The sequence below is a fragment of the Bos mutus genome, chromosome 1 (assembly GCF_027580195.1).
Source record: "Bos mutus isolate GX-2022 chromosome 1, NWIPB_WYAK_1.1, whole genome shotgun sequence".
Classification (NCBI taxonomy): Eukaryota; Metazoa; Chordata; class Mammalia; order Artiodactyla; family Bovidae; genus Bos; species Bos mutus.
The window spans coordinates 15,411,973-15,436,403 of record NC_091617.1 but is presented as its reverse complement, the minus strand read 5'-3'; positions in this window follow the sequence as shown (position 1 = coordinate 15,436,403).

The window sequence follows — 24,431 nt, the reverse complement described above, 5'->3', positions numbered from 1 at the left end:
CAACATTTTTTTTTTTTTTTTTTTTACTAACAACATTTTAAATCAACTATATGCTGATAGTTTTTTTTAATGTACAAATAAATAAATTCTAAGCAATGAACACATTTGTGAAATCTCAATTACATTTAATATGCAAGACTTTTTTGTGTGTTTCCATATTCATGGCCTTTAATCCCTTCTTTTACAGTCATTCCAATGCTTCCTCTCTCTTTTGTGTCTGGCTTCTTTTCCTTAAGATAATTTTGAGAGTAGTCCATTGTGTTGCTTTTATCATAAGTTGTTCCTTTTTATTGCTGAGTAGTCTGAGAGAGTTAATTCCTAGGCAGGTTGATAAGTCCAGGGGACCCCAAGAAGACAGGGGTCTGGGGTTCTCAAGGAGGAGGAAAGGACAAACGTGTTTTTTTTTTTTTTTTTTCCTCTAGGTTCCTAGGATTATATAACAATAATGTATCCTGCTTGAGGCCAGCCTCTGGAAAAAATACTTCTGGCTAATCCTATTATCTTTAAATGTAAATTATGGAAGTGGACCTAGTAAGATCTTTACAACCTCCAGACATTCTTTTGATTCACTGTAATAACTAATTAAAACGTATATAACTCCATTGATAACACTAGCAAGGGGGTATTTTTTCTGCCCCTTCTGATGTCTATGTCAGAAGCTTTCTCTATCTCTTTTACACTTTAATAAAACTTTATTACACAAAAGCTCTGAGCAATCAAGCCTCCTCTCTGGCCCCAGATTGAATTCTACTCCAGAATCCACGTCTCCCAGCTTCTTTCATGGTTCAGCAACAACGTTTCAAGTCTTCCATTGATTCGATATGCCATATAGAGTTACCCTTTCATCTTTTGATGAACATGTGGGCTATTGCCAAGTATTAACAATTATGAATATAAGTATATGAGATTATATGTGGATATATCTTGTCATTTGCCTTCAGTAAATTTCTGGGATTGAATTGGCTTGGTCATATGATAAATGTATATTAATTTTTAGGAAATTTCCAAACTATTTTTCAAAATATCTATACCATTTTAGACTCCCACCAGGGAGTATACTAGTTATATATTTAATATGTTTTTAGATACCAGTGTAGATATTAAAAAATTATATATTTAGTTTTTTTTAATAAATTGATCATTGGTGTATAGAATAGTGTATCCTGGAATGAAATCAAGTGGGCCTTAGGAAGCATCACTATGAACAAAGCTAGTGGAGGTGATGGAATTCCAGTTGAACTATATCAAATCTTAAAAGATGATGCTGTGAAGTGATGTACTCAATATGCCAGCAAATTTGGAAAAATCAGCAGGGGCCACAGGACTTGAAAAGGTCAATTTTCATTCAAATCCCTAAGAAAGGCAATGCCAAAGAATGCTCAAACTACTGCACAATTGCACTCATTTCACACATTAGCAAAGTAATGATCAAAATTCTCCAAGCCAGGCTTCAGCAATACGTGAACTGTGAACTTCCAGATAGATGTTCAAGCTGGTTTTAGAAAAGGCAGAAGAACCAGAGATCAAATTGCCAACATCCGCTGGATCATGGAAAAAGGAAGGCAGTTCCAGAAAAACATCTGTTTCTGCTTTATTGACTATGTCAAAGCCTTTGACTGTGTAGATCACAATAAACTGTGGAAAATTCTGAAAGAGATGGGAATACCAGAGCATCTGACCTACCTCTTGAGAAACCTATATGCAGGTCAGGAAGCAACAGTTAGAACTGGGCATGGAACAACAGACTGGTTCCAAATAGGAAAAGGAGTATGTCAAGGCTGTATGTTGTCACCTTACTTATTTAACTTCTGTGCAGAGTACATCATGAGAAACGCTGGGCTAGAGGAAGCACAAGCTGGAATCAAGATTGCCTGGAGAAATATCAATAACCTCAGATATACAGATGACACCACATTTATGGCAGACAGTGAAGAACTAAAGAGCCTGTTGATGAAAGTTAAAGAGGAAAGTGAAAAAGTTGGCTTAAAGTTCAATATTCAGAAAACGAAGATCATGGCATCCGGTCCCATCATTTCATGGGAAATAGATGGGGAAATAGTGAAAACAGTGGCAGATTTTATTTTTGGGGCTCCAAAATCACTGCAGATTGTGACTGCAACCATGAAATAAAAAGACGCTTACTCCTTGGAAGGAAAGTTATGACCAACCTAGACAGTGTATTAAAAACCAGAGGCATTACTTTGCCAACAAAGCTCCATCTAGTCAAGGCTATGGTTTTTCCAGTAGTCATGTATGGATGTGATTGTTGGACTATGAAGAAAGCTGAGCACCAAAGAATTGATGCATTCGAACTGTGGTGTTGGAGAAGACTCTTGAGAGTCCCTTAGACTGCAAGGAGATCCAACCAGTCCATCCTAAAGGAGATCAGTCCTGGGTGTTCATTGGCAGGACTGATGTTGAAGCTGAAACTCCAATACTTTGACCACTTCATGTGATAAGCTCACTCATTTGAAAAGACCCTGATGCTGCAAAAGATTGAGGGCAGGAGGAGAAGGGGACAACAGAGGATGAGATGGTTGGATGGTATCACCGACTCAATGGACATGTGTTTGAGTAAACTCCTGGAGTTGGTGATGGATAGGGAGACCTGGTGTGCTGCACCTTATAGGATCACAAAAAGTTGGCCACAATTGAGTGGCTGAACTGAACTGAACTGAGTGTATAGAATAATTAGAGTCCATTTTTAAATAGATACTTTAATGATCTGAATTCTGGACAACATAATTTTTATTTAATAAATGTTATCACATAAAATAAATAAGAACAATGGTCATTAAAATTGAAAATATAAATTTGTTGTCTAAGATACATCCTGTGTGTGTGTGTGTGTAGAAATACAATCTGCACATTCCCATGTACACATATATTATATGTATTACATTTCAATATATAAATATATGAACACTACATAGGGTGTATATATTTGTTGTAAACACTATATATGATATATCAATGAAAAATTCAAATTTTGTATATGGAAGAACAATATTAAGGCCCTCATGTTAAAGAAACTGTTTGTTTTTAGGTGAAAATCTTGTGTGCAGCTTACAAAATTACAGTGAAACTTTATAAATATGGCTAAATAGTTGGATGAATAATTATGTCAAATATGAAAGTTTTTAACTTATATAAATTCAAATAACTAGATACCTATAAATATCCTGCTCACTCAAAGTAGTCTTCAGTGTTAGCATCAGCAATGCAAATGTTCCTACAATTGTTCCTTATCTTGAAATCTATCAAAAGGAGAGTGTGGTTATTATGATAGATTCTAGTGTCACATTGCTCCACTTCTGCCAGTTATTTGCATATAATCTCAGGCACATTTCTTAATTTTTCAAGTACTAAGTCTCTTCAATTGTCAAATGGGAATAGCCACCTATATCCCACAGTTCTGGCTGAAGAGGAAATGTGCAAATGTGCATGAAGGCCTTTGAACAGTGCCCTGCACAGGGTGAGCTGGCAGGAAATGGCAATTCCTACTAGATATAAACTGCATATATGTTCTCATGAATGTTTCCATACCCTGCTTCCAACCTTGACACTGTTAGGAATAAGGGAAAAGACAAAAGGTATGTGGGTAATTAAACTATTCCTAAAATTTACCAAAGGAAAATCATTGAGCAAAAAAAAATAATAATAGTAATTTAGGCAAACTTTTCCCAAGTATTAAATTTTTATGTGCTGTTTTCCTTGGTTTTTTGTTCATAAGTTATTTTTGGATGTTTTCAAGTGCTTGAGCAACAGTTTATATATAAGATCCCTTTCTGAAGGAAAAAAAAAGTGGTCCCTTAGCATTTATATCAGTAGTTCATTATAGAAATGTGCTGAATAATGAACAGAGGAAGGCCTCATCCACTCCATAAATGCTGACATCCTTTCATTCTTTCCTTTTCTTCTTTTTGTTGAAGTAAGCATGCTCCTTCTATTGCTGTTGAGCATCATACCAAATATTATGACTAATTAATCTCTAATTATTTGCACAGTTGTGTCTGACTCGAGACCCCATGGGCTATACAGTCCATGGAATTCTCCAGGCCAGAATAAATGGAGTGGGTAGCTATTCCCTTCTCCAGGGGATCTTCCCAATCCAGGGATCAAACGCAGGTCTCCTGCATTGCAGGCATATTCTTTACCAGCTGAGCCACCAAGGAAGCCAAAATAGTATGAAGAGACTGCTAAGTATGGTTAAAAGTAGAGGTAGGGGCAAATGCCAGTAAAAGAGCATTGCTACTGCTAACTGCTAAGTCACTTCAGTCATGTCCGACTCTGTGCGACCCCATAGACGGTAGCCCACCAGGCTCCCCCGTCCCTAGGATTCTCCAGGCAAGAACACTGGAGTGGTTTGCCATTTCCTTCTCCAATGCATGAAAGTGAAAAGTGAAAGTGAAGTCGCTCAGTAGTGTCCAACTCCTAGAGACCCCATGGGCTGCAGCCTACCAAGCTCCTCCATCCATGGCATTTGCCAGGCAAGAGTACTGGAGTGGGTTGCCATTGCCTTCTCCCAAAAGAGCATTAAAGCACAATAATTAATATCATCAGTGAAATGTCATTAAGTCTCATATGGGTCTTTAGATTAGCTCTTCCCAAAGAATGACTGAATTTGCAATTATAGTCGACTCTTGAAAAACACAGATTCAAACTGTCCAGGTCTACTGCAGATTGTTTTTTTTTTTTTTTTTTTTTTACTAGGTAGTCATTTGAAACTATGGGATCCCTGGTTAATTGAGTCCTCAGTTGTGGAACTATGTAGATGGAGGGCTAACAGTTAAAGTAATCCATGGATTTTCAGCAGTGCAGTCAGTACCCTCAACCCAGGTGTTTTTCAAGGGTCAACTGTAAATCGTATTTAGAGGTTAAAGGAAAAAAATGTAAAAGCTAATTAGCCCTTATATTTTTCTATGTTGTTGTTTAGTTGGTAAGTTGTGTTAATGCTTTGTGACCCCATGGACTGCAATGTGCCAGGCTTCTGTGTTCTTCACTATGTCCCAGAGTTTACTCAAACTCATGTCCATTGAAAGTTGTCCAATTAGGAGAACAAGTTGGTAGAGTAGGTGGACATAGAGTACATCTCTGTCCATGGATATATCAGGAATACACCTTCAGACATGGAAGTGAATTCGGAATACCAGCTGAGAGTGGACAAGGGTACCTGATCTGTGGAAAAGAATATATAGAACCATGCAAAACTCAGTAGGACAAAGGAACTAGGGGGAAAAACAGGAGTGTTAGTAGGACTGGACCTGCCTTTGACCAGTGGGGTAACTGAAGCAGGGGTCTGATCACCACAGTGGGGCAATTAGTCTGAGTCAGAGGAGAAACATTTAAGGGTGAGAGTGAAACAGCTGGTCTGTGGCAGTCTAAATGGAAGGAGAAGCATACACTTCTTGCTGAAGCCATACATACCCTGACAGGGATGCAAGTCCCTTGGAAGGTGTAGCGGCTGGGAGCTGGGGTTTAGGGATTATGGAGCAATCCCAAGGTGAGGGCTGCTGTTGACTGTGGAGAGAAGGATTGAGGGGATGTGAGGGAGGAGATTGTGGTGGGAAATGCCTGTGAATGAAAGCCTGGCAGCCATGGAAGCAAGGCAGTACTGCTAAGTCATGCATAGGGGGTGGAGCCATCATCAAAGCCTCTCTCTCTCCACATGCCAGCACTGGCAGCTGAACAGTTAGAGAGGCTGGCCCATTAAATGTCTGATTCACTGGACTACAGAGTAGCATCCCACCCAGGATGCTCCTTTAAGTGACTCATGTGTCAAACTACAGAGTTGGACCCCATCTAGGGTGCCCCTTTAAGTGACTGACAATCCAATCTACAGAGTAGAACCCCAGCCAGGGGGCTTCTCTATGTGCCTGACACACCAAACAACAGAGAATGACCCAGGCAAGGGAGCACTCTAAGTGCCTGGATGGGCAGAACAACAAAGACTGGCCAAAGAAGCCTTCTGATTGCCACCTACAAGAGACTCGAAAAAAGACTCTGATAGGGCCATAACCGACAACCCACCACTCTATTATTCTTGCCTGGAAAATCTCATGGATGGAGAAGCCTGGTAGGCTGCAGTCCATGGGGTCGCTAAGAGTCGGATACGACTGAAGGACTTCACTTTCACATTTCACTTTCATGCATTGGAGAAGGAAATGGCAACCCACTCCAGTGTTCTTGCTTGGAGAATCCTACGGACACAGGAGCCTGGTGGGCTACTATCTATGGGGTCACACAGAGTCGGACATGACTGAAGTGGCTTAGGAGCAGCAGCAGCAGTGCCATAACTCCTGCAGCAGAGACAGTCCATGTTCCTGCACACTTGGCGTCCCAAGGTCCTCACAAGCCAAGCAGCTGGACCACCTTCACATTCAACTCTCACTGGGCCAGAGCTGCCACAGGCAAAAAATGTCTTGTGTCTATGCACGCAGGGTCATTTTGGTCATGTCTGACTCTGCAACCTTGTAGACTATGGCCTGCCAGGCTTCTTTGTCAAGGAGGGGTGTTCACCAGGCAAGAATACTGGAGTGTATTGGCCAATACTTGTTGCCATACCCTTCTGCTGCTGCTAAGTCACTTCAGTCGTGTCCAACTCTGTGCAACCCCATAGACGGCAGCCCACCAGGCTCCCCCGTCCCTGGGATTCTCCAGGCAAGAATACTGGAGTGGGTTGCCATTTCCTTCTCCAATGCATAAAAGTGAAAAGGCAAAGTGAAGTCGCTCAGTCGTGTTCAACCCTTAGCAACCACATGGACTGCAGCCTACCAGGCTCCTCTGCCCATGGGATTTTCCAGGCAAGAACTAGAGTGGGGTGCCATTGCCTACCCTTCTAGAGGACTATATTTCTTGCTGTCTTAGCTGCCAACTCCCCTGAGTACCTGGTGCTGCCATAAGTCCTGTGACCCAAGTACCACCTCCACACCTGGCCCTCCCAGGGGCAAATCTAGGTTGTCCAGGGCAGCCTCAGGAGCAAACCCCAGTGGATGGCCCACATGCAGAAGTGGAAATAAAATGACAGTTGAAATCCAGGGACAGTGTGGTTAAGGAAGAAGACCCCAAACCTTCCCAGCGGCTGTACAAGCTGTAGATTAAATCTGTACAATCAACTAGGCAGAATCTGTGTCTATGGAATATATAAAAGGTCATTGAGAGCTCCCACAAAATAAAACTCACTAGTTCTGATAGCTGTGGACATTGGAGGCAAGAACACACAGGAGTAGGACCAGATTAGGATCTGAGCTGCCTCCACAGCAAGTCCAGAGATCAGCACAATGTTGGAGGCCATCTGAATAAGGTGGGGTGGACTGTGACTCCCAGCATGGGAAAGGACTCTGACAGCAGTGACGCATGAAAAACATTTATTATTTTTATGTTTTGACCTGTTCTGTAGATTCTTTTGGATTTTTTTTTCCTTTTTCTTCCCTCTTTTCCCCTCTCTGTTGTAGTTGTCAATTTTATTGGCACTATGAAATCTAATTAAACTTTTGAGTTTGTTTGTTTTTTTTTTCCTCAGTCACATATTTTACTGATGGTATAAACCTCTGCCTCTACACTGGGCTTTTGCAATTCTGTGGAGTTTTCCTCTTTTTTTCTTGTTTTAACTTTAATTTTTAAACCTATTATTATTTTTTATACATTTATTCCTTTGTTTGCTTTTCCTAATATTCTTTTCCCCTTGCAGTTAATCTTTAATGTATATAAATATATACTAGCTCTGTTTAACTTTTCATATCTAGTCTTTCTTTCCTTTCCTCTCAACAGTTTTGTTAGTTTTGTTTTCATTGCTTTATTCCCCACTTGGCATCTTTTTAGTTTTGTTTTCCAGTTTGTGCTTTAGTTAGTTTTATTCTTAACAGGTAAACACAATTTTTGATTTCCTTTATTTGCCAGGTCAATCTACTCTACTTTATTTTTCTTGGACTGTTTAGAATTTGCTCATGGATGTATATGTATATTTGTACATTCAATTATTTTAATTGCTATTTGACTGAATTTGTAACTGCCATTTGTCTGGGTTCATTTTTTTTTTTTTTTCTGTTTACATTGCTTTCACTTAAAAATTTTTTTTTTTTAATTTTAATTAGAGGCTAATCATTTTACAATATTGTGGTGGTTTTGCCATACATTGACATGAATCAGCCATGGGTGTACATGTGTTCCCCATCCTGAACCCCCACCCCCCTCCCTCCCATCCCATCCCTCAGGGTCATCCCAGTGTACCAGCCCTGGGCACCCTGTCTCATGCATCAAACCTGGACTGGTGATCTATTTCACATACGATAATATACATGTTTCAATGTTATTCTCTCAAATCATCCCATCCTCGCCTTCTCCCACAGAGTGCAAAAGTCTGTTCTTTACTTCTGTGTCTCTTTTTCTGTCTCACATAGAGGGTCATCGTTACCATCTTTCTAAATTCCATATATATGCATTAATATACTGTATTGCTGTTTTTCTTTTTCACTTACTTCACTCTGTATAACAGGCTCCAGTTTCGTCCACCTCATTAGAACTGATTCAAATGCATTCTTTTTAATAGCTGAGTAATATCCCATTGTGTATATGTACCACAGCTTTCTTATCCATTCATCTGTAAATGGACATCTATGTTGTTTCCATGTCCTGGCTATTATAAACAGTGCTGCGATGAACACTGGGGTATGCATGTCTCTTTCAATTCTGGTTTCCTTGGTGTGTATGCCCAGCAGTGGGATTGCTGGGTCGTATGGCAGTTCTATTTCTAGTTTTTTAAGGAATTTCCACACTGTTCTCCATAGTGGCTGTACTAGTTTGCATTCCCACGAAGAGTGTAAGAGGATTCCTTTTTCTCCACACTCTCTCCAGCATTTATTGTTTGTAGACTTTTGGATAGTAGCCATTCTGACCAGTGTGAGATGGTACCTCATTGTGGTTTTGATTTGTATTTCTCTGATAATGAGTGATGTTGAACATCTTTTCATGTGTTTGTTAGTCATCTGTATATCTTCTTTGGAGAAATGTCTGTTTGGTTCTTTGGCTCACTTTTTGATTGGGTCGCTTATTTTTCTGGAATTGAGCTGCAGGAGTTGCTTGTATATTTTTGAGATTAATTCTTTGTTAGTTGCTACATTTGCTATTATTTTCTCCCATTCTGAAGCAACTACCTTGCTTATAGTTTCCTTCGTTGTGCAAAAGCTTTTAAGTTTAATTAGGTCCCATTTGTTTATTTTTGCTTTTATTTCCATTACCCTGGGAGGTGAGTCATAGAGGATCCTGCCATGATTTATGTCAGAGAATTCATCTTTGATGTCTCCTTTCAGGATATTTATTTTAATCTCCTTAATGCCATAACAAACCACTTGTGGAATCTCCATTTCTGACCAGAGATTAAGCCCTGAACCTCTGGAGTGGGAGCACTGACTCCAAGACTCTAGGCTACCTGAAAACTAATCCCAGGAAGTACCAAATAGTGAAAACTCATACAAAGGAAACCACTTGAATACAAGACCTGAAATCACCCAACCACCAGTAGCACCCTGTGTAGGATGCCTCATCTAAATAACAAATAAAACAAAAATACATACCAAAGCATCACCAGACAGTACTACCACCTCACTCTGCCTTGCCAATCAGAGGAAAAACAAACAAACAAACAAACAAAAACTCAGCACAAATCTCACCCTATAGGAAGTTGACACAAACCACTGGACCAACCTTAGGAGGGCAGAAACCAAAAGAAGAAAGAATTCAACCCTGAATCCTGGGAAAAGGAGACCTCAAACAGAATGAGTTAAAAAAAAAAAATGCAGAGAAGTACCACACAAAGGAAGGAAAAAACTAGAAACAGAGAAGCCCAAATAAATGAAGAGGAAATAGGCAAACTACCTGAAAAAGAATTCAGAATAATGATGGTAATGATGATCAAAACCTTGAAACAAAATAGATAAAATGCTAGAATCAACTGACAAAGACCTAGAAGAATTAAAGGATAAACATACAGAGACAAACAAAAACCTGTGGTGGATTCATTTTGATATTTGTCAAAACTAATACAATTATGTAAAGTTTAAAAATAAAATAAAATTAAAAAAAAAAACAATTACTGAAATTAAAAATATTCTAGAGGGAATCAATAGCAGAATACCTGAAGCAGAAGAACAAATCAGTGAGCTAGAAGATAAAATGGTAGAAATAACTTCTGAAGAGCAGAATAAAATAAAAAGAATGAAAAGAACTGAGTATAGTCTCAGAGACCCCTGGGACAATGTCAAACACACCAAAATTCGAATTATAGGGGTCCCAGGAGAAGAAGAGAAAAAGAAAGGTTATGAGAACATTTTTGAAGAGATTATAGTTGAAAATTTCACCAACGTGGAAAAGGAAGTAGTCAATAAAGTCCAAGAGGCACAAAGAGTCCCATACAGGATAAACCCAGGGAGAATGTGCCAAAACAAATACTAATTAACTAGCAAAGACTAAAGACAAAAAAAAAAGAAAAAAAAAAGAAAAGAATATTAAAAGCAACAAAGGTGAAGAAACAAGTAACATGCAAGGGAAACCCCATTTTCTTAATATCTGATCTTTAAGCAGAAATGCTGCAGGCCATAACGGAATGACAGGATATATTTAAAGTATTGAAGGGGAAAAAGCTACAACCAAGATTATAGTACCAATAATCTCATTCAAAGTTGATGGAGAAATAAAAACCTTTTCAACAAGCAAACTTAACAGATTTCAGTACCACCAAACCAGCTTTACAACAAATGTTAAAGGGACTTCTATAGGCAAGAAATACAATAAAAGAAAAAAGATCTAGAAAACCAACCCCAAACAATTAAGATCATGGCAATAAGAGCATATATATCAATAATTACTTTAAACGTAAACAGATTAAATGCTACAACTGAAAGATGCAGACTGGCTGAGTGGATACAAAAATAAGACCCATATATATGTTGTCTGAGAGTAACCCACTTCAGACCTAAAGACAGTTATGGACTGAACATGAGAGGATGGAAAAATATATGTCCTATATGTGTGATGAGATTTAGGCAGCAGAGGATTAAAAAATCGCTTGTGAGGGTAACAGAAAGAGATTTTTATGTAGGGCAAAATGGACTTCCCATGTGGTGCTAGTGGTAAAGAAGCCACCTGTCAACACAGGAGAAGTAAGAGATGCAGGTTTGATCCCTGGATCAGGAAGATCCCCTGGAGGGGGGCATGGCAGCCCACTCCAGTATTCTTGCCTGGACAATCTCATGGATAGAGGAGCCTGGAGGGCTATGGTCCATGGGGTCACAAAGAGTTGGATATGACTGAAGTAACTGAGCATATACTCAGGCAAAACCATATCACCATTTGGAAACATACAGTGTTATCTCCTATGGTACATTAATATCCCTCAAAATGGCCATGTATTATGTTTCTGAAGAAAATATCTTGTATGTATGCTGGTATTCTTTCATCAGTCATATCTTTATCTCTTTGTTAAATCACATACTTCTGGACTGTCCAAATATTCATTCATTTTCTAGTCTTTTATACTGTGATATTTTAGAGTTTATCATGTGAGCTATTCTTTGCAATTCCTCTTTGAATTCCTTGCCTTCACTTACTTGTGGCAATTATCATTTTCTATAAATGATAGTTGCCACGAAGATACTTTGCTCCACAAAGGAACCTACATTCATCTGAAGGAGGCAGTGTCTTCATGATTCACTATAGTAGTCAAGCCAAGAGCACACTGTTCCAGGGAAGCCTTCAATCAGTATCTGAGTATGGTAGGCCTATTACAGCGTGGTCATGTTTGCTCAATACAGACTACCCTGACTTTGCTCATGCTAAGTTGCTTCAGTCGTGGCTAACTCCTTATTACCCTATGAACTGTACCCTGGTAGGCTCCTCTATTCATGGGATTCTCCAGGCAAAAATAATGCAGTGGGTTGCCATGCCTTCCTCCAAGGGATCTTCCATACCTCGTAACTGAACCCATGACTTGGCTTTAGAGCTCCCTAGACTGAAACACTGAAACACTGAAAGTTGTGTGATGTGTTCTGAGGCCATCTGTCTAGTTCTTCTTTCTGCTCCATTTATCTTTTACAGACACTGTCACCAACGAAGTTACATCCACTCCTAACTCTGTCTCAGTGTTGACTACCTACTGACACATTACATTACAATGGAAAGCAAGGCCTGCGAATGTGTTTTGCTATTCTCTATCATCAACATCATGCATTTCCATCAGTTTTCATCACCATTTCTCCAGTCTCACAGACTGGCTGAATGGATTCAAAATAAGACCCATATATATGCTGTCTAAAAGTAATCCATTTCAGACCTAAAGATAGATATAGACTGAATGTGAGAGGATGGAAAAATGTATTGCATGCAAATGGGAAGCAGAAGAAACCTGGAGTAGCAATTGTCATATCAGACAAAATATACCTTAAAATAAAGAAGATTACAAGAGATTAGGAAGGACGCTGCATAATGTTCAAGGGACTAATTGAACAGGAAGACATAACAATTATAAATATCTATGCACCCAACATAGGAGCACCTCAAAAAAAGACAAACACAAACAGACATAAAAGGAAAAATTAACAGTAACACAATAATAATAGGAGACTTTAACACCACACTCACACCAATGGACAGATTATCAAAACAGAAAATTAATAAGGAAACACAAGTCTTAAATGGTACATTAGATGAAATGGATCTCATTGATATCTTCAGGGCATTCCATCCAAATGCAGAAGAAAACACCTTCTTCTCAAATGCACATGGACCATTCTCTGGGATAGACCACATCTTGGGTCACAAAACAAGCCACAAAAATTTACCTCAAAAAATGGTAAACTTAGAAAATTGAAACTATATCAAGCATCTTCTTGGTCCACAATATTATTAGACTAGATATTAATTACAAGAAAAAAAAAACTGTAAGAAATGCCAAAACATGGAAATTAAACAACATGTTTCTAAATAACCAACAGGTTACTGAAAAAATCAAATGGGAAATCAAAAAATTTCTAGAAACAAATGACAATGAAAAAATGACAACTCAAAACCTATGGGATGCAGAGAAAGCAGTCCTAAGAGGGAAGTTTATAGCAATACAATCCTACCTCAAGAAACAAGAAAAACATCGAATAGACCACCTAACTTTACACCTAAAACAACTGGAATAATAAGAAGAAGAAGAAGAACAACAACAACAACAAAAACCCAAAATTAGTAGAAGGAAAGCAATCATAAAGATATGAGCAGAAATAAATGAAAAAGAAATGAAAGAAACAATATAAAGATTAATAAAATTAAAAGCTCACTCTTTGAGAAGATAAACAAAATAGACAAGCTATTAGCCTCACTCATCAATATAAAAAAAAAAGTGAAGAATCAAATTAACAGAATTGGAAATGAAAAAGCAGAGGTTACAACAGACAATGAAGAAATACAGAGGATTTTAAGACACTCTTATAAACAACATTATTGCAATAAAATATATAACCTGGAAGAAATGGACAGATTCTTAGAAAAGTTCAGTCTTCCAAGACTGAACTAAGAAGAAATAATGAACAACCCAACTACGAGCACTGTAATTGAAGCTGTGATCATAAGTCTCCCTAAAAACAGAAGCCCACAACAAGATGGCGTCACAAGAAAATTTTATCAAACATTTAGAGAAAAATAATGCCTATCCTTTTAAAACTCTTTCAAAAAACTGGAGAGGAAGGAACACTTCCAAATTCATTCTACGAGGCCACTATCACCTTGATACCAAAACCAGAAAAAGACAACACAGAAAATTAAATCTATAGGCCAATATCCCATAGATGCAAAAATCCTCAACAAAATTTTAGCAAACAGAATTCAACAACACATCAAGAATCTCATATACCATGATAAGTGGGATTTATTTTAGGAATGCAAAGATTCTTTAATATATGTAAATCAATCAATGTGATACACCATATTAAGAAATTAAAAATTAAGAACCTATGATAATCTCAATAGATGCAGAACGAGCTTTTGAGAAAATTCAGCACCCATTTATGATTAAAACTCTCAAAAAAATGGGCATAGAAGAAACCTACCTCAACATAGTAAAGACCATATATGATAAGCCTACAGCAAACATTATTCTCAATGGTGAAAAACTGAAAGCATTCCCCCTATTATCAAGAACAAGACAAGAGTATCCAGTTTCACCACTATTATTCAACATAGTTCTGGAAGTCCTAGCTACAGCAATTGGAGAAGGAAAAGAAATAAAAGGAATTCAGTTCAGAAAAGAGGAACTAAAGCTCTCAGTATTTGCAGATGACATCATACTGTACATAGGAAACCCTAAAGAAGTATTAGAAAGTTCCTAGAGCTAATCAGTGAATTTAGCAAAGTTGTAGGAAACAAAATCAATACACAGAAATCACTTGCATTTCCATATACTAACAATGAAAAATCAGAAAGAGAAATTAAGAAATCAATTCCATCCAGCATTGCAACATGAAGAATTAAATATCTAAGAATAAACTTACCTAAGGAGAAAAATCACTGCAGATGGTGACTGCAGCCATGAAATTAACAGACGCTTACTCCTTGCAAGGACGGTTATGACCAACCTAGATAGCATATTCAAAAGCAGAGACATCACTTTGCCAACAAAGGCCCGACTAGTCAAGGCTATGGTTTTTCCTGTGGTCATGTATGGATGTGAGAGTTGGACTGTGAAGAAGGCTGAGCGCTGAAGAATTGATGCTTTTGAACTGTGGTGTTGGAGAAGACTCTTGAGAGTCCCTTGGACTGCAAGGAGATCCAACCAGTCCATTCTGAAGGAGATCAGCCCTGGGATTTCTTTGGAAGGAATGATGCTGAAGCTGAAACTCCAGTACTTTGGCCACCTCATGTGAAGAGTTGACTCATCGGAAAAGACTCTGATGCTGGGAGGGATTGGGGGCAGGAGGAGAAGGGGACGACAGAGGATGAGATGGCTGGATGGCATCACTGACTCGATGGACATGAGTCTGAGTGAACTCCTTGAGTTGGTGATGGACAGGGAGGCCTGGTGTGCTGCGATTCATGGGGTCACAAAGAGTCGGACACGACTGAGCGACTGAACTGAACTGAACTGTACTGAAGGAGAAAAAAGAACTGTACACAGAAAATGAGAAGACACTATTGAAAGAAATCAAAGGTAACATAAACAGATGGAGACATATTCCATGCTCCTGGGTAGGAAGAATCAATATTGTGAAAATGATTATACTAGCAACTGCAACCTACAGATTCAGTGTTCAATATGAAATTACCAATTGCATTTTTCACAGAACTAGAAAAAAAATTTTTCACAATCCATATGGAAACACAAAACACCCCGAATAGCCAAAGCAGTCTTGAGAAAGAAGAATGGAGCTGGAGGAATCAACCTTCCTGACTTCAGATTATACCACAAAGATTCAGTCATCAATACAGTATGGGACTGCACAAAAACAGAAATATAGACCAGTGGAACAATATAGAAAGCCCAGAAATAAACCCATGCACCTATGGGTACCTTATTTTTAACAAAGGAGTCAAGACTATACAATAAGGCAAAGAGAGCCTCTTCAATAAATGGTGCTGGAAAAACTGGACAGCTACATGTAAAATAATGAAATTAGAACACTTCCTAACACCATACACAAAGATAAACTCAAAATGGATTAAAGACCTAGATGTAATACCAGAAACTAAAACTCTTAGAGGAAAATATAGGCAGAACACTCAAAGACATAAATCAAAGCAAGATCCTCTATGACCCACCTCCTAGAGTAACAGAAATAAAAACAAAAGTAAATAGTGGGACCTGATGAAGCTTAAAAGTTTTTGTACAAAAAAGGAAACTATAAGCAAGGTAAAAAGACAATCCTCAAAATGGGATAAAATAATAGCAAATTAAAGTGTCTATCTACAATGTGGGAGACCTGGGTTCAATCCCTGGGTCAGGAAGTTCCCTGGAGAAAGAAATGGCAACCCACTCCAGTACTCTTGCCTAGAAAATTCCATGGACTGGTGTCTATCGGGTCGCAAAGAGTCAGATACGACTGAGCGGCTTCACTTTCACTTTCAAACAACTGACAAAGGCTTGATTTCCAAAATATACAAGCAGCTCATGCAACTCAATGCCAGAGAAAAAAACAACCCAATCAAAAAGTGGAAACAAGACCTAAACAGACATTTCTCCAAAGAATACATACAGATTGCTAACAAACACATTAAAAGATGCTCAACATTGCTCATTATTATAGGAAGGCAAGTCAAAACTACAATGAGGTTTTAAACTACAGTGACCTAACACCAGTCAGAATGGCCATCATCAAAATGTCTACAAACAATAAATGCTGGAGAAGGTGTAGAGAAAAGGGAATGCTTTTGCACTGCTGGTGGGAATGTAAATTGATACAGCCACTATGGAAGACAGTATGGAGATTCCTTAAAAAAAACTAGGAATAAAACCACCATATGACCCAGCAATCCCACTCCTAGGCATATACCCTGAGGAAACCGAAATTGAAAAACACACATGTATCCCCTTGTTCACTGCAGCACTATTTGTAATAGTTAGAACATGAAAGCAACCTAGATGTACTTTGACAGATGAATGGATAAAGAAGTCGTGGTACATATACACAATGGAATATTACTCAGCCATAAAAAGGAACACATTTGAGTCAGTTCTGATGAAGTGGATAAACCTAGAACCTATTACACAGGGTGAAGTGAGTCAGAAAGAGTAATATTTATTCTAACCCATATATACAGAGTCTGGGAGAATGGTGGTGAAGGACTTATTTACAGGACAGCAATGGAGAAACAGATATAGAAAATAGACTCATGGACATGGGGAGAGGGGAGGAGAGGGTGAGATGTATGGAAAGAGTAACATGGAAACTTACGTCACCATATGTAAAATAGATAGCCAACAGGAATTTTATGTATGGCCGAGGAAACTCAAACAGGGGCTCTGTATCAACCTAGAGAGGTGGGATGGGGAGGGAGATGGGAGGGAGTTTCAAAGGAGAGGGGATTTATGTGTACCTAATCGCAAAGAAAGGCAATGCCAAAGAATGCTCAAACTACCACACAATTGCACTCATTTCACATGCAAGTAAAGTAATGCTCAAAATTCTCCAAGTCAGGCTTCAGCAATACATGAACCGTGAAATTCCTGATGTTCAAGCTGGTTTTAGAAAAGGCAGAGGAACCAGAGATCAAATTGCCAACATCCGCTGGATCATTGAAAAAACAAGAGAGTTCCAGAAAAACATCTATTTCTGCTTTATTGACTATGCCAAAGCCTTTGACTGTGTGGATCACAGGAAACTGTGGAAAATTCTGAAAGAGATGGGAATACCAGACCACCTGACCTGACTCTTCAGAAATCTGTATGCAGGTCAGGAAGCAACAGTTAGAAGTGGACATGGGACAACAGACTGGTTCCAAATAGGAAAAGGAGTAGGTCATGGCTGTATATTGTCACCCTGCTTATTTAACCTATATGCAGAGTACATCATGAGAAACGCTGGACTGGAAGAAGCACAAGCTGGAATCAAGATTGCTGGGAGAAATATCAATAACCTCAGATATGCAGATGACACCACCCTTATGGCAGAAAGTGAAGAGGAACTAAAGAGCCTCTTGATGAAAGTGAAAGTGGAGAGTGAAAAAGTTGGCCTAAAGCTCAACATTCAGAAATCGAAGATCATGGCATCCGGTCCACCACTTCATGGGAAATAGATGGGGAAACAGTGGAAACAGTGTCAGACTTTATTTTTTGGGGCTCCAAAATCACTGCAGATGGTGACTGCAGCCAGGAAATTAAAAGACGCTTACTCCTTGCAAGGACAGTTATGACCAACCTAGATAGCATATTCAAAAGCAGAGACATTACTTTGCCAACAAAAGTCCATCTAGTCAAGGCTATGGTTTTTCCTGTGGTCATGTGTGGATGTGAGAGCTGGACTGTGAAGAAGGCTGAACGCCAAAGAATTGATGCTTTTGAACTATGGTGTTAGAGAAGACTCTGGAGAGTCCCTTGGACTGCAAGGAGATCCAACCAGTGCATTCTGAAGGAGATCAGCCCTGGGGTTTCTTTGGAAGGAATGATGCTAGAGCTGAAACTCCAGTACTTTGGCCATCTCATGCAAAGAGTTGACTCATTGGGAAAGACTCTGATGCTGGGAGGGATTGGGGGCAGGAGGAGAAGGGGACGACAGAGGATGAGATGGCTGGATGGCATCACGGACTCGATGGACGTGAGTCTGAGTGAACTCCGGGAGTTGGTGATGGACAGGGAGGCCTGGTGTGCTGCGATTCATGGGGTCACAAAGAGTCCGATACGACTGAGTGACTGAACTGAACTGATTGCTGGTTCATGTTGAGGCTTGACAGAAAACAACAAAATTCTTTAAAGCAATTATCCTTTAATAAAAATACATTAAAAATTAAAAAAATTATTCAATTAAAAAATCACTAATGTATCCAAGGAGGAAATGTTTTATAATGGTTGTTATATAAAACACAGAAATGCAAGATCTTGTGTTTCTGCTTAGAATATTGACTACCACTTTAAATTTCTGCTAACTTAATTTTAGAAGGATTTGCCAAACATAAAACTATGAATTTTAGTTCAGTTTTATGGTGACAGAGGGTTGAGTTGGTATTTGGTTTTGACTTCACAGTGACAAGGAATAGGGTATCATTTGTTTAGAGAAATTTGCCACAACAAAAGTTCCTACTATGTTGGTAGAATTTTTTTACCTCCGGAAAACGCCCTAGGATATCATCTTTTCACCATCTTTCTTACCAGTGTCTTAAGAAGGATGTAAGAAATCTAAATCTGTCTTTTATAAAAACAAAACCCAAAGATTTAACTTGCCTTCTGTGGTCTCTCAAGTACTGTTTGTCTCTAAATATATCTGTATGTATTTATTGTTTCAGAATATTATATTGGCATTTACAAATGCCAAGCATATTCAGACACATTTCAGTCATAGCTGAGTTCCTAGTTGGTAGGGAGATTAGGGAAAGGCTAAATGGGAATTGATCGTTTCTTTTCTTCACCCACAGCTCAGAAAAACAGCTGAGACCCTGTTTAAAGGGCAAGTGCTCCACCTGCCTATCCTGTAATGAGATAATTGCATACCTGTCAATTCATCCTTCACTCAAAAATGGCTTTTAAAAATGTGAAAATCTTCGTATCTGTCTCTGAGTGCAAGGAGGAGGGCCGAATTTGAAGAGACTACTGTCCTTAGAGTGCTGTTTACAGTTTCACCTTTTAAAAATACAGAATGCCCCCAAAGCAGGGATCACTTAGTTCTGTATGTTGCTTAAAGAGAGGTGCTTCTTCTGAGATCTCAGAGGTTTAAAAATCAAGACACCTAAGCTGTGGCTGAAAAGGCAAATGTCTTTGAGAGAAAGAGGAGGAAGTGATTACACTGATCTAGCATTGTTCTTTAAGTTGTTCTTGGCAGTTCCTGGAATGACTTAACAGATAAAAGATAAGTTATGAAATATTACCTAGATCTGTATTGAGAATGGTACCACACATGAATTAAAATAAAGAAAAACTGGTAAAAGTGTTGTGTTAAATTTTCACATTCATGGGAAAATTAACCTATTTGGCATTTCACCTATATGGTGAATTCGCAGCAATGGAACCACAGGAAACCAGATGTGGGTGATGAAGAAAGATTATAATTAATCATTCATTGAAGTTACCCACAGTATTCAAATATAGGATATATACTCTTAAGCTTAAATGGCGTTGAAAGTTTATACTTAAATAGGAAAGCAGTTCTTAAATAATGGATTTGTACACCCATGGGGATGGCAGAATGCTTTGAATACAAGTAGGAGCTTCAGATAATCCTGCCAGGTTCCACTGGTCTTTGTTTCCTAGCATAGGTCTGTGTTCATTCAGTATTGAATTGCATTGCCACATGCTACCAGGATCATCACCCATAGGAGTTCCTAACTTTAAAAAAATTGCAGGACTTTAAAGATCATAAAATCAATGAGAAATCAGGAAGGGGTATAGATTTGAGGAAATTTATACAAATCTAAGTATAGCAATATCTTAAGTAATACTCATCTCTCTCCCTAAAAAGAGAGCTTTGGAAAAATATTTAGAATGCCTTAGGGCTTCCCACAATGACACCCCACTCCAGTACTCTTGCCTGGAAACTCCCATAGACAGAGGAGCCTGGAAAGCTGCGGTCCATGGGGTCGCTGAGGGTTGGACACGACTGAGCGACTTCACTTTCACTTTTCACTTTCATGCATTGGAGAAGGACATGGTAACCCACTGCAGTGTTCTTGCCTGGAGAATCCTAGGGACAGAGGAGCCTGGTGGGCTGCCCTCTATGGGGCCACACAGAGTCGGGCATGACTGAAGTGACTTAGCAGCAGCAGCAGCAGCAGCAGCAGCAGCAGGGCTTCCCAGGTGGTGCTAGTAATAAAGAACCTGCCTCTAGTGCAGGAGACATATGGGATGTAGGCTTGCTCCCTGGGTTGGAAAGATCCCTGGAGAAGGAAATGGCAACCACTCCAGTATTCTTGCCTGGTTAATCTTTCCATGGACATTCTTGTCCCTGGCAGGCTGCTGTTAATAGAGTTGAAAAGACTTGGACATAACTGAACAACTTACCACACAGTGCAGTGTTTTCTAAATGTGGTGTCAGTGATTCCACAACCACCAAATCTTATTTTCATCCTCCTTGCACTCAATCCACTGTATAATACTACTGTCAACTTTTTTCTTCTTGAAAATCTTTATTTTTACAGGCAATACACATTTTTATTTTCCATATATCTCTCGCCATTTTTATTCTATTTTTCACCAGTTTTTCATTATTCACTCTTTCCTAAAATGTGGTACCTAAATGGATTTATTTGCCTCATTTCAAGTTAGTTTCTTTGGTAACATCCTCTACTGATGGACTTTCAAAAATTGCTTCCATATTGACAACCTCAAATTGTCTTTTATAGTTCAGACACTCTCCTCTTATTGTAGATAATTATTTCCAGATGTTAGTCTGTAGCTCTATCTTAATACAGTGCCTGCTTTTGCTAGCCTGTCAAACAAAAATTTATCTATTTTCCCGTCTTTGATAATAGAGCCAACTTTTGAGATTGCCACGGTCTTAAAAAAATTATTATTTGTTCGTGACAGATCTTAGTTGTGGCATGAGTGTTCTTCTGTCTTTGTTTCAACCTACAGGATCTTTCATTGCATGTAGGATCTAGTTCCCTGACCAGGGATTGAACCCAGTCCCCTGCATTGTGAACATGGAGTCTTAGCTACTAGACAACCACGGAAATCCCTGCCACTGTCTTCTATTAAAAATCTTACCACATTTTTGTATTCCTTTTCTTTTATCTCTCTTCAAATATTGTATCACAAAATCATCTTCTTACTTTAATCATTTTGGCACTGGCCCATACCTGGAAAGGCAAGTGAAAGTCATTTAGTCATGTCTGACTCTTTGTGGCCCCATTCTCCAGGCCAGAATACTGAAGGTGGGTAGCTGTTGCCTCCTCCAGGGGATCTTCCCAACCCAGGGATGGAACCCAGGTCTCCCTTATTGCAGGTGGATTCTTTACCACCTGAGCCATCAGGGAAGCCCATTCCTGGAATGCGCACTCATTTTTGTAATAAATTCATGAATGTTCTCTCTGCATCAGATTTTACATGTTCAATCTGTTCTTCAACTGAAACTATATTTTTTGTTTGTTTGTTTGTTCTAGTTCAAAGATCTAGCCATCATATGCTGTGAAAATACCTTTGTATCCAGCCTCATAGCCTACAGGTAAGTTTAATTTTTATTTTATGGTATTTGAATATATATAGCATTGAAGTATTATACTCCACAAAATATCTTCCACTTTCTTTTCCAGAAAACATCCTTAGTCCTAATTCAAACCAAGCAGAAAACTTTGATGTTTTTCGACAGTATCATTCCTGTTTTCAACCCATTCCCTGATCATGAACTAGAGACACAATCAAATTGGTCTAAACTTAGAAACACTCTCATAGGTCCTTTGACTAAATTTAATCACTTCCTCTCAAATGATCCAACTGCAAATATTTAAACGAAGCACAAGCTGGAATCAAGATTGCTGGGAGAAATACCAATAACCTCAGATATGCAGATGACACCACCCTTATGACAGAAAGTGAAGAGGAACTAAAAAGCCTCTTGATGAAAGTGAAAGAGGAGAGCGAAAAGGTTGGCTTAAAGCTCAACATTCAGAAAACAAAGATCATGGAATCTGGTCCCATCACTTCATGGGAAATAGATGGGGAAACAGTGGAAACAGTGTCAGACTTTATTTTTTTGGGCTCCAAAATCACTGCAGATGGTGACTGCAGCCATGAAATTAAAGGACGCTTACTCCATGGAAAGAAAGTTCTGACCAACATAGACAGCATATTGAAAAGCAGAGACATTACTTTGCCAACAAAGGTCCATCTAGTCAAGGCTATGGTTTTTCCAGTGGTCATGTATGGATATGAGAGTTGGACTGTGAAGAAGGCTGAGCGCTGAAGAATTGATGCTTTTGAACTGTGGTGTTGGAGAAGACTCTTGAGAGTCCCTTGGACTGCAAGGAGATCCAACCAGTCCATTCTGAAGGAGATCAGCCCTGGGTGTTTTGGAAGGAATGATGCTAAAGCTGAAACTCCAGTACTTTGGCCACCTCATGTGAAGAGTTGACTCATTGGAAAAGACTCTGATGCTGGGAGGGATTGGGGCAGGAGGAGAAGGGGACGACAGAAGATGATATGGCTGGATGTCATCACTGACTCAATGGATGTGAGTCTCAGTGAACTCCGGGAGTTGGTGATGGACAGGGAGGCCTGGTATGCTGCAATTCATAGGGTCGCACAGAGTTGGACATGACTGAGCCACTGAACTGAACTGAACTGAATAGCGTTTATCACATTCTGTTTTGCATTAAGAAAATCCATGTTCAGTTCAGTTCAGTTCATTCACACAGTCGTGTCTCTTTGCGACCACATGAAATCACAGCACGCCAGGTGTCCCAGTCCATCACCAACTGACAGAGTCTACCCAAACTCATGTCTATGGAGAAAATGATGCCATCCAGCCATCTCATCCTCTGTTGTCCCATTCTCCTCCTGCCCCCAACCCCTCCCAGCATCAGGGTCTTTTCCAGTGAGTCAACTTTTCGCATGAGGTGGCCAAAGTACTGGAGTTGCAGCTTTAGCATCAGTCCTTCCAATGAACACCCAGGAATAATCTCCTTTAGGATGGACTGGTTGATTTTCCCTACAGTCCAAGGGACTCTCAAGAGTCTTCTCCAAAACCACAGTTCAAAAGCATCAATTCTTCAGGACTCAGCTTTCTTCACAGTGCAACTCTCACATCTACACATGATCACTGGAAAAACCATAGCCTTGACTGGACGAACCTTTGTTGGTAAAGTAATGTCTCTGCTTTTCAATATGCTATCTAGGTTGGTAATAAATTTCCTTCCAAGGAGTAAGTGTCTTTTAATTTCATGGCTGCAGTCACCATCTGCAGTGATTTTGGAGCCCCAAAAAATAAAGTCTGACACTGTTTTCACTGTTTCCCCATCTATTTCCCATGAAGTGGTGGGACCGGATGCCATGATCTTCGTTTTCTGAATGTTGAGCTTTAAGCCAACTTCTTCACTCTCCTCTTTCACTTTCATCAAGAGGCTCTTTAGTTCCTCTTCACTTTCTGCCATAAGGGTGGTGTCATCTGCATATCTGAGGTTATTGATATTTCTCCCAGCAATCTTGATTCCAGCTTGTGCTTCTTCCAGTCCAGCATTTCTCATGATATACTCTGCATATAAGTTAAATAAGCAGGGTGACAATATACAGCCTTGACATACTCCTTTTCCTATTTGGAACCAGTCTGTTGTTCCATGTCCCATTCTAACTGTTGCTTCCTGACCTGCATACAGATTTCTCAAGAGGTAGGTCAGGTGGTCTGGTATTCCCATCTCTTTCAGAGTTTTCCACAGTTTATTGTGATCCACACAGTCAAAGGCTTTGGCATAGTCAATAAAGCAGAAACAGATGTTTTTCTGGAACCCTCGTGCTTTTTCAATGATCCAGCGGATGTTGACAGTTTGATCTCTTGTTCTTCTGCCATTTCTAAAACCAGCTTAAACATCAGGAAATTCACAGTTCATGTATTGCTGAAGCTTGGCTTGGAGAATTTTGAGCATTACTTTACTAGCGTGTAAGATGAGTGCAATTTTGCAGTAATTTGAGCATTCTTTGGCATTGCCTTTCTTTGGGATTGGAATGAAAACTGATTTTTTCCAGTCCTGTGGCCACTGCTGATTTTTCCAAATTTGCTGGCATATTGAGTGCAGCACTTCACAGCATCATCTTTTAGGTTTTG